The sequence below is a fragment of the Desmodus rotundus genome, chromosome 3, assembly GCF_022682495.2.
Source record: "Desmodus rotundus isolate HL8 chromosome 3, HLdesRot8A.1, whole genome shotgun sequence".
NCBI classification, from domain to species: domain Eukaryota; kingdom Metazoa; phylum Chordata; class Mammalia; order Chiroptera; family Phyllostomidae; genus Desmodus; species Desmodus rotundus.
The window spans coordinates 81899385-81912479 of record NC_071389.1 but is presented as its reverse complement, the minus strand read 5'-3'; the positions used below and the strand labels follow the sequence as shown (position 1 = coordinate 81912479).

General features: G+C 42.5%; 1 long non-coding RNA gene across 1 annotated transcript; it reads right to left on the bottom strand.

The window, feature by feature from the left end:
* Positions 1-1714: 1714 nt before the first annotated feature.
* On the bottom strand, positions 1715-12795 carry LOC128780492 (uncharacterized). The gene is made up of 3 exons (XR_008426428.1): positions 12771-12795; positions 8832-8985; positions 1715-1914 (listed from the first exon to the last, which is right to left on the bottom strand). It is a non-coding gene; the product is annotated as an uncharacterized lncRNA (long non-coding RNA).
* Between the last annotated feature and the right edge of the window lie 300 nt (positions 12796-13095).

Genomic DNA, 13095 nt, shown 5'->3' with positions numbered 1-13095 from the left:
TTTACTTTCCCTGCTCTGGGAAAACTCAGAAGAGCCTCTCTGAAAGACTCTTCTTCCCATGTCTCACCTGCTGGTCTCATTCATACCCTAAGGCCCGTTCAGATGATCTACTCCAGGAAACTACTGATCCTGTCACCCACCCCAGGCTTCAGCCACTCTGAACTTGTAGTTTCTTTTCCCACCACACTCCCATCATTTCCAGGTATGGCTATGCCCTGGTGACGCTGGCCTATGGTCAGCCCTGGTGCCTGCTGTGTGAGTGAGAAGTTACCCCTCCAGCTTGCCGGCAAGGGCATGTTTTTTTTGTCTTTGCATCTTCTATCCCTGTGCAGAGCTCCTAGATCATTTCACTTGCTCAGTAAACATCTTTTGAATGTAAGTAGGTTAGGGCGGGAGGCCCAATTAGCAGTCAGGGCTGAAATTTCCCACCATGTTCCAGTAAGGCCAAGGCCATAAGGCCACAGAGATAGCAATGCTTTCAGACTGGTAGGCAATTAGCCATGGCCCCGTGTCCACTGCATCCTCTATGCCCTGGCCCACCTGGTCTCTTTCCCGTCACCCTGAGATCTGTCCATGCACCAACACCTAAAGGCTAACCTCTTGCACAGCAGAGAGCCACTAGGACCCCATCAAACACTCAGTCCCATCCTTTGACGCCCTTGCTTTGCATGTCGTTATGCATTTTGTGGTAAAAGTTCCATTTGTGTGACTATTTTCAGGTTAAGAGTAAACAGAAGAAGAGAAAATAATTACTGCCAGGAGATCCACAGGTTCAGACTGTGCTGGCTAGAGCCTCTCAGGGCCCTTTCACCACCAGCCAGCCCTGAGGTCCTGGCAGATGAGTTTCAGATGCTCAAACACTCCTAGGAGAATGGTAAGACAGCCCTGGCAAGAAGCAAAAAGTGGGTGGTAGACTTCTGGGCACAAAAGTGCCCCTGGCTCCCTGACAAGGGGGAATGAATCACCCGTGGCTTTCGAAAACTTTCTGCCTAACGCCCACCGAGGCAGACTGGATAAGGGCTGTCTAGAATCAGAGCAACCAAGCACCAGAAGGAGCTCACGAGCCCAAGGGCAGACTGTGGTCCCGTCTGAGCTGACCCAGCAGACAGGCAAGCTGTATTATCTGCAATGCTTTTTCACGTAATATTGTACCAAAGTAGGGGCATTTTCCCCCAGCAGCACAGAAATGATGCATACTTAGCATTCTGAGAAGGAGATTATGGTTAAAGATTACCCTCAAACGCAGACACCCTGAGTAACTTCTTCAGGCTGGTTTGGACATACAGGGTTTCAAGCAGAGAAAGGTAAGCTAGTTTACAGGATTAATGAGGGAAGAATCAGTGCAATTTGTGATATTGCCTTTCATGCTAATTTTTACACAGCAGAGATGATTGGGGTCTGGGAACCATTGCTGGGGTGAGAGGAATGGCATCATAGCCAGTGATCAGTGCCACAGCCCACAGGAGGCCTTCCTTGTGTCAGTCATCTCAGCTCATTTCACAGGATCGGGCAGATGGTGTCATGGCTGTGGGACACGAGAGAAGAAGTATGTTTGGAAGGATGAGGAATACCACAATGAGCCGCTGTGCACGCATATGCAGGCTATGGGAGGTTCGTGCCTCGATGTGGCATAAAGATAACAGATTCATGCAAAAGCATTTTCAAAAGTAGACATGGATTTCAGTAAGGGAATGAAAGTTGAAATTACCTCACTGGGTTGAACGGAGTTAACTTAAACACCTACTCCTCCTCTGGTAAACAAGGGGCTGTGTTTTCATCCCAAGCAGGTAGCCTCCGCTGAGGCGAGCTTACGTATCAGCACGCCTGCAGTCTATCAGCACTTAGCCATGCGTGTAGTTACACATCCTTGCTGATTTCATCGCATTTTGTTTTCTTGGAAGGAACTTCAAGTTGCTGCATGAAAATCACATGTTAGTGGTGGGGAAAAGAAACAAGCAGAAAAAGCAGCTTTCCTGATTAGCTTGCAGTAGTGGAGAAAGGTCCTGTGGGAGTCTGAAAAGTGTTTCTTCCTGCTTTGCTGGCAATGGTCACTTATGGGTCTATTTATTTGGGGGAGGAAAGAGCTGACAAAAAAAGGCTTTCTCCTGAATTCTGTGCTGTTGAATAAAACAGCGCACGGAGAGAAGCAGAATGCCATTAAGAAGACAGGCCCGGAGCATTTGCTACTGTCACACTCACCACCCTGCAAGCCCCCGAAAAGAAGCTTCAGCCACCAGCCACTGCCCAGCAGCATCGCACCTGGGCGGAGAGACCCTGGCACGAGTTCGATTCCATGGGTTTGGCTCAGGTCCCGGGTGGCTGGCACGGATCCCACAGGAAACTCCTCCAACAGAGGCCCACAGTGAGGGAGGCTGGTTAACACGCAGCTCTATACTGTGTTCCGGGCACTTGGGCAACTTCATTTTCTCCTCAGAATTCCTTGGCTGGTTCAGAGTCCTTCCTCACTACAATTTTTGTCCATATTCAAAAGACAGTGTGTTTGCCTGGGATGCAAAGCTGGCCAGAATGACGGGCCCAAGGGCTTGGGGACACACAGCTCTGGGTGGGTGTGCCGGGTGTGCATGTGTATGCACATGCGTGTGTGTGTTGAGGGCACACGTACGGACACCACGCATACCCCAAGCTCTGTCGGCTCTCCCAGTACCACCTCCTGCTGCCACCCAAGCATTTCTTCCTCCCAGGCTTCTCTCTTTGACCACATTTTAACTAGTGTCTTGAATTTCAAGTTTCTGTGAGCAAAAACGTCGAGCACCTCAAAGTCAGCTGGGCCACAGCTGGGCCATAGGTGAGCCTCTCTCTAGTCCCCTCCTATGCTCCTGTCTCTGTCACAGGCACCACCCCAGTTGGGAGCAAAGCTCGCTGCCACTGTTATCCTGTCCCAGGTTCCTGCACCTAGCTGGTGTTAAATGCTGACATCAGTCCCTTTTCCATCGTGTTCTCTCCCTTGGCCCCTTTCCTTCCGTTTCCACTGGTACTGAGTCAACAACCTGCAGCCTGCTTTCCCTGCCCCCAGCTGAGACTGTCCCCACACTAAATGCCTCCTACACACACTAAAACTTTCCCCAACAACACCTCCTACAGGGCACTACCAGGTATCCATCAGGACTCATCTGTCACATATGCCCCAAACCCACATGTGCACACAAACATACACACCCAACACATATGCACATAGCACATCCACCGAGTACACACCACACACCAAACATATACACCCATGCCACCCCCACATGCCAGTTTACAAACTCCTGTAAGCTCTTCATGACTTGCAGAATAACCTTTCTAACAATGCTCATCCTAGCACTCAGAGTCTTCCACAGTGAACTCCAATCCACTCCTCTAGCCTGTTCTCGGAACACCCCTGCTCCAGAGATGATACACTTCGGGGCTATTTGAACCAAGCTCATCACCTGTAGTGAAAAGAAGCTTTTAATCCAACATTATGTGGTTATTTATCTGTTCCATAGACTACACCAAAAGACATACCACACTTATACACATGTATAGACACATACAAGAAATATAATCTATACCTATATCTATAAGTGAAGAAGGAAAATTCGTCCAAATGTTGGCTTTTTGCCCTGTAACCTTTTGAGTGGAGTCAGGCATGAGGTTCTGTAGGATTTGGGAGTTGATCCACCATTCCCCTTTGGTGTGCCCGATCACAGCTTTTAGCAAGCTGGGGATGTAATCCCTGATTTGCTTATCTGTCCCCTACTGGATGGAGATTCCTCAGAGCTTGGGGACATGTCTTCATCTGTTCTCAGCAGTCAGCACAGAACCAGCTCTCAGATTAGAGTAGGGCTTGGGTCCCCTATGATCTGCTGTACTGAAACAGGATCTGGGGAGCACTTCTATACTGGGGACAGAGAGGCACAGCAACATAATGCTCAGTGATGTGGGATGAGATTGCAGGCTATGCCAGCCCTTCCAAGTAGCTCTTAAAAGCAGCTTGCAGGTAAGGTACCCAAAATCTTGAGGCAATTTTTTTTGGGGGTATACAAGGCTTCCTTAAACCAATCCACATCACTGTGGACTCCTTGAAGACACACATCCCAACTATCTTCCCGAACTAAGCTGGCCACAGTCTCTCTGATTTACCCCTTTGGGTTGCAGCTATGGTTTTCAGCCACACTGCACATTAGAGGCCTCCTGGGAGCTCAGTCCTGGCAATCAATGCTTCCAGCAAGGGTTCTGGTTTAATGGCTGGGGAGGGCCTGGGCATCAGAAAAGCTGTCTGGGTCATTCTAATGGGCAGTCAGAACTGAGATCCCTCTCTGACACACCGAGAGCCACAGAGCCCAGCTTCTCAATTCCCAGCCAGTGCTAGTCAAAGTGTTTCAAGAGGGTTCACGTCATTGAAGGTGCTAATGGCACTTGCTTCGATTTCCATTTTAAAATAATAAATGAATAAAATAACTATTATGAAATCCCCCCCCCCCCAACCTAAGTATTCAGGGAGTGAGCCCACAGAGCGGTGTGTGGAGAGAGAGGGGTGTTCATATTCTGTCCCTCAGTGTGCTGACCACAGGAGCCAATGCCAGTGCCTCCAACAGCCATCCGAGTCTGCATCGTTTTCATCTTAGCTTAACATTGTTTAATTCATGCCCATAATGGGCCACTAGTTAATAAACAAGGCAGTTGGAATATTGACATTTAAATACAAGTTTGTGAAGAAAATAACATATTCATTCATCAAATAAGCCTCAAAAAGTTTGCCAGTTACATTCATTAAACTGAAAATTTTAAAGGACACCAGAGTCTGCTGTATTTCAAAGCCATTGTCCAAAGAGAAAATATAGTGAATAGTTTATCCAATTTTTTTTCCATTTATTGAAAATAAAACTTAACAAAAGAGCCCTGGCCAGGTTGCTCTGTTGGTTGGAGTGTGATCCCACACAACAAAGGTTGTGGGCTCGATCCCCAGTCAGGGCACATAACGAGGTTGTGGGTCTAGTCCCCAGTTGGGGAGCATACGGGAGGCAACCAGTTGATGTTTCTCTCTCACATCAATGTTTCTCTCTCTCTCCCCATTCCTCACTCTCTAGAATCGATAGATATATTTTTTTTTAATTTAACAAAGAAACATTCTCTCCTTATCATTTTAAAACAAAAAAGAAAATTATAAAAATATTAAGTCCACAGTTCATTTTGATGCCCTAAACATCAATAAATTTCAAGCTGTATTTTTTTTTCTTTTATAACAGTTAACTTTTATTGAGGCCTTATTAAGGAGTAGAGTAAATGTTTTACTTAACTTTAGACTTCAGTAAGTTAATTGTCCTAATTATTTCTAGAACAAACAATAAAAGATTAGAAACAAGTAGAGAGGAAACATGTATTACAAATTCTCCATCAATCAAAAAATGAAACAAAAAAAGGCAAGAAAGGAGAGGAAGTAAATATAAGAGGCAGGATGAATAGAAAGCCAAAATGAAGATGGTACATTTGAAACTCAATGTTAGGTATTTCATTGACTCTAAAAACTCCAGAGATTTTGGACTCTGTACTTAAGACACATCATTACATATCACACAGAAAAAATACTGCCAATGAAACTATCACACTATGCCTCATCACTTACAATTTCATTTTGTGTTTACTGGAAGTGCTTTTTAAGATTCATTTAGTCATATCAATTTTTCTCACATCACTTTTGTGCAAATATAAGTGAATTACAAGTAAAATAAATTCATTAGGTATTTCTCAGACTTGATCACATTCACACTTTCATTCTTTTGAAAAACTTTCTTGACTCAGACTTGTCAATGTGTGTTTTTAAAGGAAGGAGAGGTTGCTATTTATTTATTTATTTATTTACTTACTTACTTATTTATCTTTAGAGAGAGGGGAAAGGAGAGAGAAAGAAAGGGAGAGAAACGATTGGCTGCCTCTTGCATGCCCCCAACCTGGACCAAACCTGCAACCGAGGCATGTGCCCTGACAGGGAATCAACCAGCGACCTCTCCCTTTGTGGGACAACGCTCAGCCAACTGAGACATACCCGTCAGGGCAATGTCTGTGTTCTTTCACATCGAATAGTTCTCTCTACCATGGAGAGTGATGGCAATTTTCTTCTGGAAATTTCTTCCAGCCCCTTTGCCTGGAATTCTCTTTTTCTTGTTTGTTTGTTTATATTGTTGTTTAAGTACAGTTGTCTCCATTTCTCCCCCACCACTCCCTGCCCCCAGCCATCCCCACTTCCCATCCTTGATCCTACCCCCCTTTGGTTTTGTCCATGTGTCCTTTACATATGTTTCCCTTTCCCCCCAATTATACCCTCCCACCTCCCCTCTGGTTACTGTCAGTTTGTTCTTAATTTCAAGGTCTCTGGTTATATTTTGCTTGCTGGTTTGTTTTGTTGATTAGGTTCCACTTATAGGTGAGATCCTATGGTATTTGTCTTTCACCACCTGACTTATTTCACTTAGAGTAATGCTCTCCAGATCCAGCCATGCTGTCGCGAAGAGTAGGAGCTCCTTCTTTCTTTCTGCTGCTTAAAGGTGATTGAGACTTTAAGCAGACTCATCAAGAAAAAAGAGAGAGGACCCAAATAAACACAGTCAGAAATGGAAGAGGAGAGACTACAACTGATACCACAGAAATACAAAAGATTGTAGAAATTACTACAAACAACTATATGCCAAGAAATTTGAAAACCTAGGTGAAATGGACACATTTCTAGAAAAATATAGTCTTCCCAAACTCAATGAAGAAGAAGCAGAAAGCCTGAATAGACCAATAACAGCTGATGAAATTGAAGCAGTAATCAAAAAATTCCCAGCACACAAAAGCCCTGGACTGGATGATTTCACAGGAGAATTTTACAAAACATTTAAGGAAGAGCTAGCCTCTATTCTTCACAGAATATTCCAAAAATCCTTAGAAGATGGAAGACTCCCAAACCCTTTTTATGAAGTCAGCATCGTCCTAATCCCAAAACCAGATACCCAACCAAGAAAGAAAACTATAGGCCAATATCGCTGATGAACATAGACGTTAAAATCCTCAACAAAATATTGGCAAAATGCATCCAGCAATATGTTAAGCTGTATTTTGATATTTGTTTTTGTCCAAACCAAACACAATTCAATAGATTATTTTTAAAATGGTTTGTCCACAAATTGTGTTTTTTCATATAAATTTAAAGTGTGTTAAATAGCACAAACCACTCAAGTGAGAAAAAGTAAAAATGCATCTTTCAAATTATTATCAATTACAATCTTACATTAGAAATACTTTCTCATATCCTTAAGATCATGTTGATCTGAAATAAAATAGTAAAAATAACTTTTGGTCAATCTCATGTAAAAATAATAAAATTATTTTTTAATTCTGAAGGAGCTTTTCAGATTATGAAAGAGGTGCCTATGTCAAAAACTTGGGGGAAATAGCATCCGTTCCCTAACTTGATTATCAGAGTCAGCAGAGGGAGCTTGTTAAACAAAGAGACTTCTGGTTCCCCCCAGACCCATGAATCAGAGTGCCCAGAGATACTGGGGCATCTTTGTTTTTAATAACCACCCCAGGTGATTCTGGTGGCTAGCTTGGTGGGAAACACCCATCTTGTCAGAAAGCAGTTTCCCTGAGGCAAAACGAAGCGAGGAAAGCAAGTTTGTCAGCTGACAAAAGAACATGCCAGGCAGAAAAAGGCCAGATCTGAGCGTGGTCCTGGCCAGGAAGATCTTAGCCCAAGGGAAGTCAGGGAAGACACTGAAGGGATGATGGGTTGAGGAGTAGGCAAGGATTAAAGCTGCAGGTTATTGCAAGCCAGGGACCCAATCACTTATTTCAGATCCGCCTTTTTCCATGTGACCTAGAAAAAAATCACTTGACTCAGATTTCTCATCTGCGTAATCATAATTTAAAAAAATCAACCTTCTAGGATTGTGGTAAGGGTTAAAAGAAATCATCTAGGCAAAGCATTTTGTCTCAAAGCAGCTAATTGTAAGTAGAGAACTCAAAGGCTGGGAATGACTGTGAAGAGGAATTATGACTCTGCTTTTGACCTGTCTCCATGAAATTATTATTATATATTTTTGGAACTATAACTTGTCTGTTGTCCTAGTGTTTTGGGGATGAAGTTTGTTTATAAATCCCACCCATCTGGGATCTATGCCTTTTCTCTCACTAGACCTTCAATAAGTAAGCACTCCCTCCAAGACTGGACATTATTATTCTTTGGGGTGCTCAAGTTAGAGTGTCTTGGTGGAAGGTATTAAACAATACTGCATTTGCAACATACAAGGTCTGTCTGGGAAAAGTCCAACCATTGTTAATACAATGAGAATGGTTTGCCCAACATTGATATAACCTAGTAGGCAAGGAGAGTAGACTGGAATGCACATGTGTGAACAATGACGACTTCACTGTACTAGTCAGTGGGGGCAGTAGATTCCACTGAGTGAGCATGTGTACTGTGTGGCCATCACATTCAAAATAACTGAGTGAGTAGAGCAACAGATTTGCATCAAATTTTGCATTAAGCATGAACATTCCTCCATGAAAACTATTTGGATGATTCAGAAGGCTGCAGCTATGGACAATTGGTGATTGGCAGCTTCATCACAATAATGTGTCCAGTCATGTATCACATCTTGTAAAGAGATTTTTGGTGAAACATCAAATCACCCAGGTGTCTCAACCCCCTACAGCCCAGATTTGGTGCCTTGAGACTTCTGGCTTTTCCCCAAACTAAAATCACTTTGGAAAGGGAAGAGCTTTCAAACCATTGATGAGATTCAGGAAAATGCAATGGGGCAGCTGATGGTGATTGGGAGAACTGTGTGAGGTTCCAAGATACCTACTTTGAAGGGGACCGAGGCATCATTGTCCTATGTACAATATTTCTTGTATCTTGTATCTTCTTCAATAAATGTCTCTAGTTTTCATAGTATGTGGCTGGATACTTTCTGGACAGGACTCGTAGTTCTTCAAGGCTCTCTGGATGAAGACAGTGCTCTAGAAAAGAGGAGTTTTATAACACCAATCTCTACTGAGCAAGCTAAGAATCCAGATGGTATTGGGGTGGGGGGTACACATGCTGAGATCTTTGATTTAATTTTCAGCACAAAGTATTGGTTTACTTATCACATTTCAGTGGTGAAAATGTAATTGTTAGCTGGGTTTACAAATTGGAGGTACACTTTTAAAGATTGTAGAATAACTAACTCACTGGAAGCATAAAGGCTTGTAACAAGATTAGAGGCTCAACTCTCAGGCATGACACAGAAAAAAATACATATTCAGGAAGCTAGAGATGGGCTCCCAATGCAGACCAAAAATATTCTATGCAAATACTATGTGTCTATATTATTCAGGGAAGAAAAACAGAAAGAAAGCAATCTTTAGACCTTTTTCCTCAAAGAAAAGATGTGGAGGGTTCAGAAGTGCCCCCTGAAAAGGGTGCCTCCACGCCGGGGCCCGTGGCTGGCTCTGCAGAATGTGGATGGGTAGCAATGGGAAGGGACATGCAAATCAGCTCCCCCTGGCTGCCCAAGATACAATCAGAACTGCAGTGGAAAGGAGGGGAGAGAATGAAATGATTATTTTCATCTTTATCTGTTGTGGTTAGGCATGGTTAGTCTCAATCTATTGTTAGAGCTGATTGTGTTTTCCTATCTCCACTCTCCTTTCAGACACAAGGCTCTTACTGCTGGAGATTATTAGCATATTTCAGCAAAAATTCCTACAGCAGAAGTATGCCACATGGTGATAATTCTTTTCATCAGAAGAATGAAATTGGAAACTTGGGCCATTTCTATTCGTGAAATTACATACCCATACTTCTTTCCTTGACGATTTCCTTCTTCATTCATAGGCTAACGAAATCCAGGCAAGTACATGAATTTTATAAAGAGAACAGAGGGTATTTGTTATGACAAATTTAATGTGCTGTTTTAAATTTACTAGAAAGGTCCAAAACAGGGGCCTCTCACGATGTAAACTCAATCTTCGGAGTTTATTACCATGGAGAAAGTTTTCCTTAAAGTGGGTGAGAAAATTGGTGTAGAAATAAATGGCCTGATGTCTGGGTGTTGTAGGAAAAACCCAAGCCATATTTTCCAGGTAAAATTCTATGTGAGGTATCAACAGCATGGCCACTTAGTAATCACGAGCTCACACTGCTCATAGTCAGAGATGTGGTAACTAGTGCTTAACTTTATGCTACAAATTTCTTCTACTTTGAAAATTGAACCTTGGTGGAATTAAAAATTGATATATGGGCTTATCAGAGGTATCAGATGATCAGCTTCTAGAATATCATCTTTCCTTTATCGCAGTCCCAAAGAGCCAGTTATTCATGATCTCTTAGGCTAACAAATCTAAATTTTAAAAAGATAAATGAAAACCCTGACTACCTGGTTACTCTCCAGGCCCAGAGGGATTATTCATCATTTACAAAGAAGCAGCCAAAAGTACAGAATTCTCTGCTCATATTGGTACTGCTCTCACTTGATTTACTACCTGGCAATAAAAACCTGTTGCATGAATGAATGGTGAAAGGGTAGAAATGTGGGCCAAGAGGGACTTTTACAGGGAGAGAGGAATAGTGTTTAATAAATACATTAAAAAATTAAATTGGAGAAGTGAAAAAATTTAGACATGTAAAAAGAGTAACTGGTTGATTGGGTAAATAATCACAGGCTTTGCACCTGGATTCCTAATCAGTGAATTGGAAAAAAAAAGAAAACCCTCTTGAGATCACTGAAAAAGTTGCAAAAGCATTTAAAAGTTTCATTTCCTTAGGAAGTGCGCTCATTCATACCATGTTGTCATAGAGACTTTTAAAAGGTGTTTTCCGGCCGTTTTGTTGTTCCACTGAAGAACCTGGGAGACCACCAAGTACTGGAAGAAGAGGAGATATAAAAGTCCCCACCCACTTTTACCTTCCTCCTGTCCAGTCCCCCCAACTCAAAGAACTCTGTTAGTCCTCTCTTTTATATAAGAGTTCCTGGAAATGCCTTTTGTTGGAAAACAATGACTATTCCCCCCTACCTAGGCCATTTGGGAGAAAAAGTACAGCTATCAGGGAATAAAGCTTGTAGCAGAAGACTTGGGAAGGCAGCGAGAAGGTAGTGTAGAGAAGACTTCCTATACAACGAAGTATCCCCTTATCCACAATTTCTCTTACCTGAGGTCAACCTCAGTCCAAAAATATTAAAAAGAAAATCCCAGCAATGAGCAATTCATAGGTTTTAAACTGCGCACCATTCTGTGTAGTGTGATGAAATCTCACATTCTCCTGCTGTCTCCTGTCCAGGGCATGAATCATCCCTTTGTTCAGCATCTCCACACTGTATACACACCCTGGTCATTACTGCTTGGTAGCTGACTGGGTTATCCGGTCCACTGCTGAGGTATCACAGTGCTTGTGTTCAAGTAGCCCTTATTTCACTTAATAATGGCCCCCAAACACAAGAGTAGTGATGTTGCCAAAGAGAAGCTATACAGTACTTCCTTTAAGTGAAAAGGTGAGTACAGTACAATATAACATTTTGAGAGAGATCACATTTACATACTTTTATTACAGTATATCATTATAATTGTTCTATTTTACTATTAGTTATTATCATCAGTCTCTTATGTGCCTAATTTATAAGTTACACTTTGTTGTAGATATGTACGTATAGGGGAAAACATGGTACAGCAGCTACTTGAATAAGATCGCTTTGCTCAACATTGTTTTGGTGAGAAAAAACTTGATTCCTGGCCAGGGCCACTGTCTGTGGAACGTGCACTCTCTCACCACATCTGCGTGGATTTTCTCCGGGGACTCCAGTTTCCTCCCACATGCCAGAGATGTGCACGTGGGTGAACTGATGTGTCCCAGTCTGAGTGAATGTGGGGTGTGTGATATGTCCTGCGGTGGGAGGCCATCCTGTCCAGAGTGGGTCCCACCTGCACCCTGAGCTGCTGGGATAGGCTCTGGCTGCCCCCGACCATGGACTGGGGTGGGAAGTAATGATCTTACTTATTTGTATTAATCTTTCCTAAATGTATGTGTAGCTCATATTCATTTCAATGTTTAATATTAGAAGGGTTTTGGGTCTTTATTTAAAAGTTTGGTGATGTTCTTGTGACCAGAAGTATGTTGTAGGAATTTAACTTTTGTTGAAATCAGTTAACCTATGATAAGGCTGGTTTCATTACACATTGTTTTGCTTAAAGTTGAAGTTTCCAAGAATCTCTGGACAATGTTGGGTGAGGGCTTACTGTACATATAGGGTTCAGTACTATCTGCAGCTTTAGGCATCCGCTGGGGGTCTTGATCCGATCCTCCCTGGAGAATGGGGGATGACCGTAATTTGAGATGTGTGTAAATATTTTTACCCACCTTATTAAAATTCCTTTTAATTCTGTATTTGTATGTAACAGTTAAATGGTGTGAAAAATGGCTTACATAACATGCTCAGACCTATTTGTTTTCCTGGATGCGTTGAACAGGGTATTCCCAGATTCAGTGTCACGTTCCCCTGGCAATTACCCTTCCTCATTTCTCACGGCTCACGAGGTAAAATGAACAGCCAGAGCAATAGAGAAGTGGAATCATTCCAATATGTCCCATATCCTTAGCTATTAATTAAAAGTTTTATTCATTGTTTTGGGAGCCACTTCGAACCCTGTTGGAATGAAATAGTTATAATTAATAGCTAAGCAGTATGTGTGTAGTTGCATTCTGGGAGGAATTGCATTTCTTCTAACAGGAGACTTAAATTCATTGAAATTAATTTGAAAACACTCACCTTCATTTTCTCCCAATTTCAAAAATACTGACAATGTGTCAAACCTGCTTCCCTGAAAGTGACCAAAAGCATCAAAATTAATCACCAAGAGCTATTATTGTTGAATATAAAATTACATAAAGGCCTCTGATGACTAGACAGTGCTTACACTACAGGAAGGTGCAGTCATGGGTGTGAAATATGTGGATATCATTCGAGCCTTGGTTGTTTGCCCAAAGATGCCTGCACAGCCACGCCAGGTACACCAGGTGTCTGAGACACTGCCTTTAAATAAAACATCTAACAACGTGGTCTGAGAAGGAGCTGTGTGTGCCCAGCATGGCAG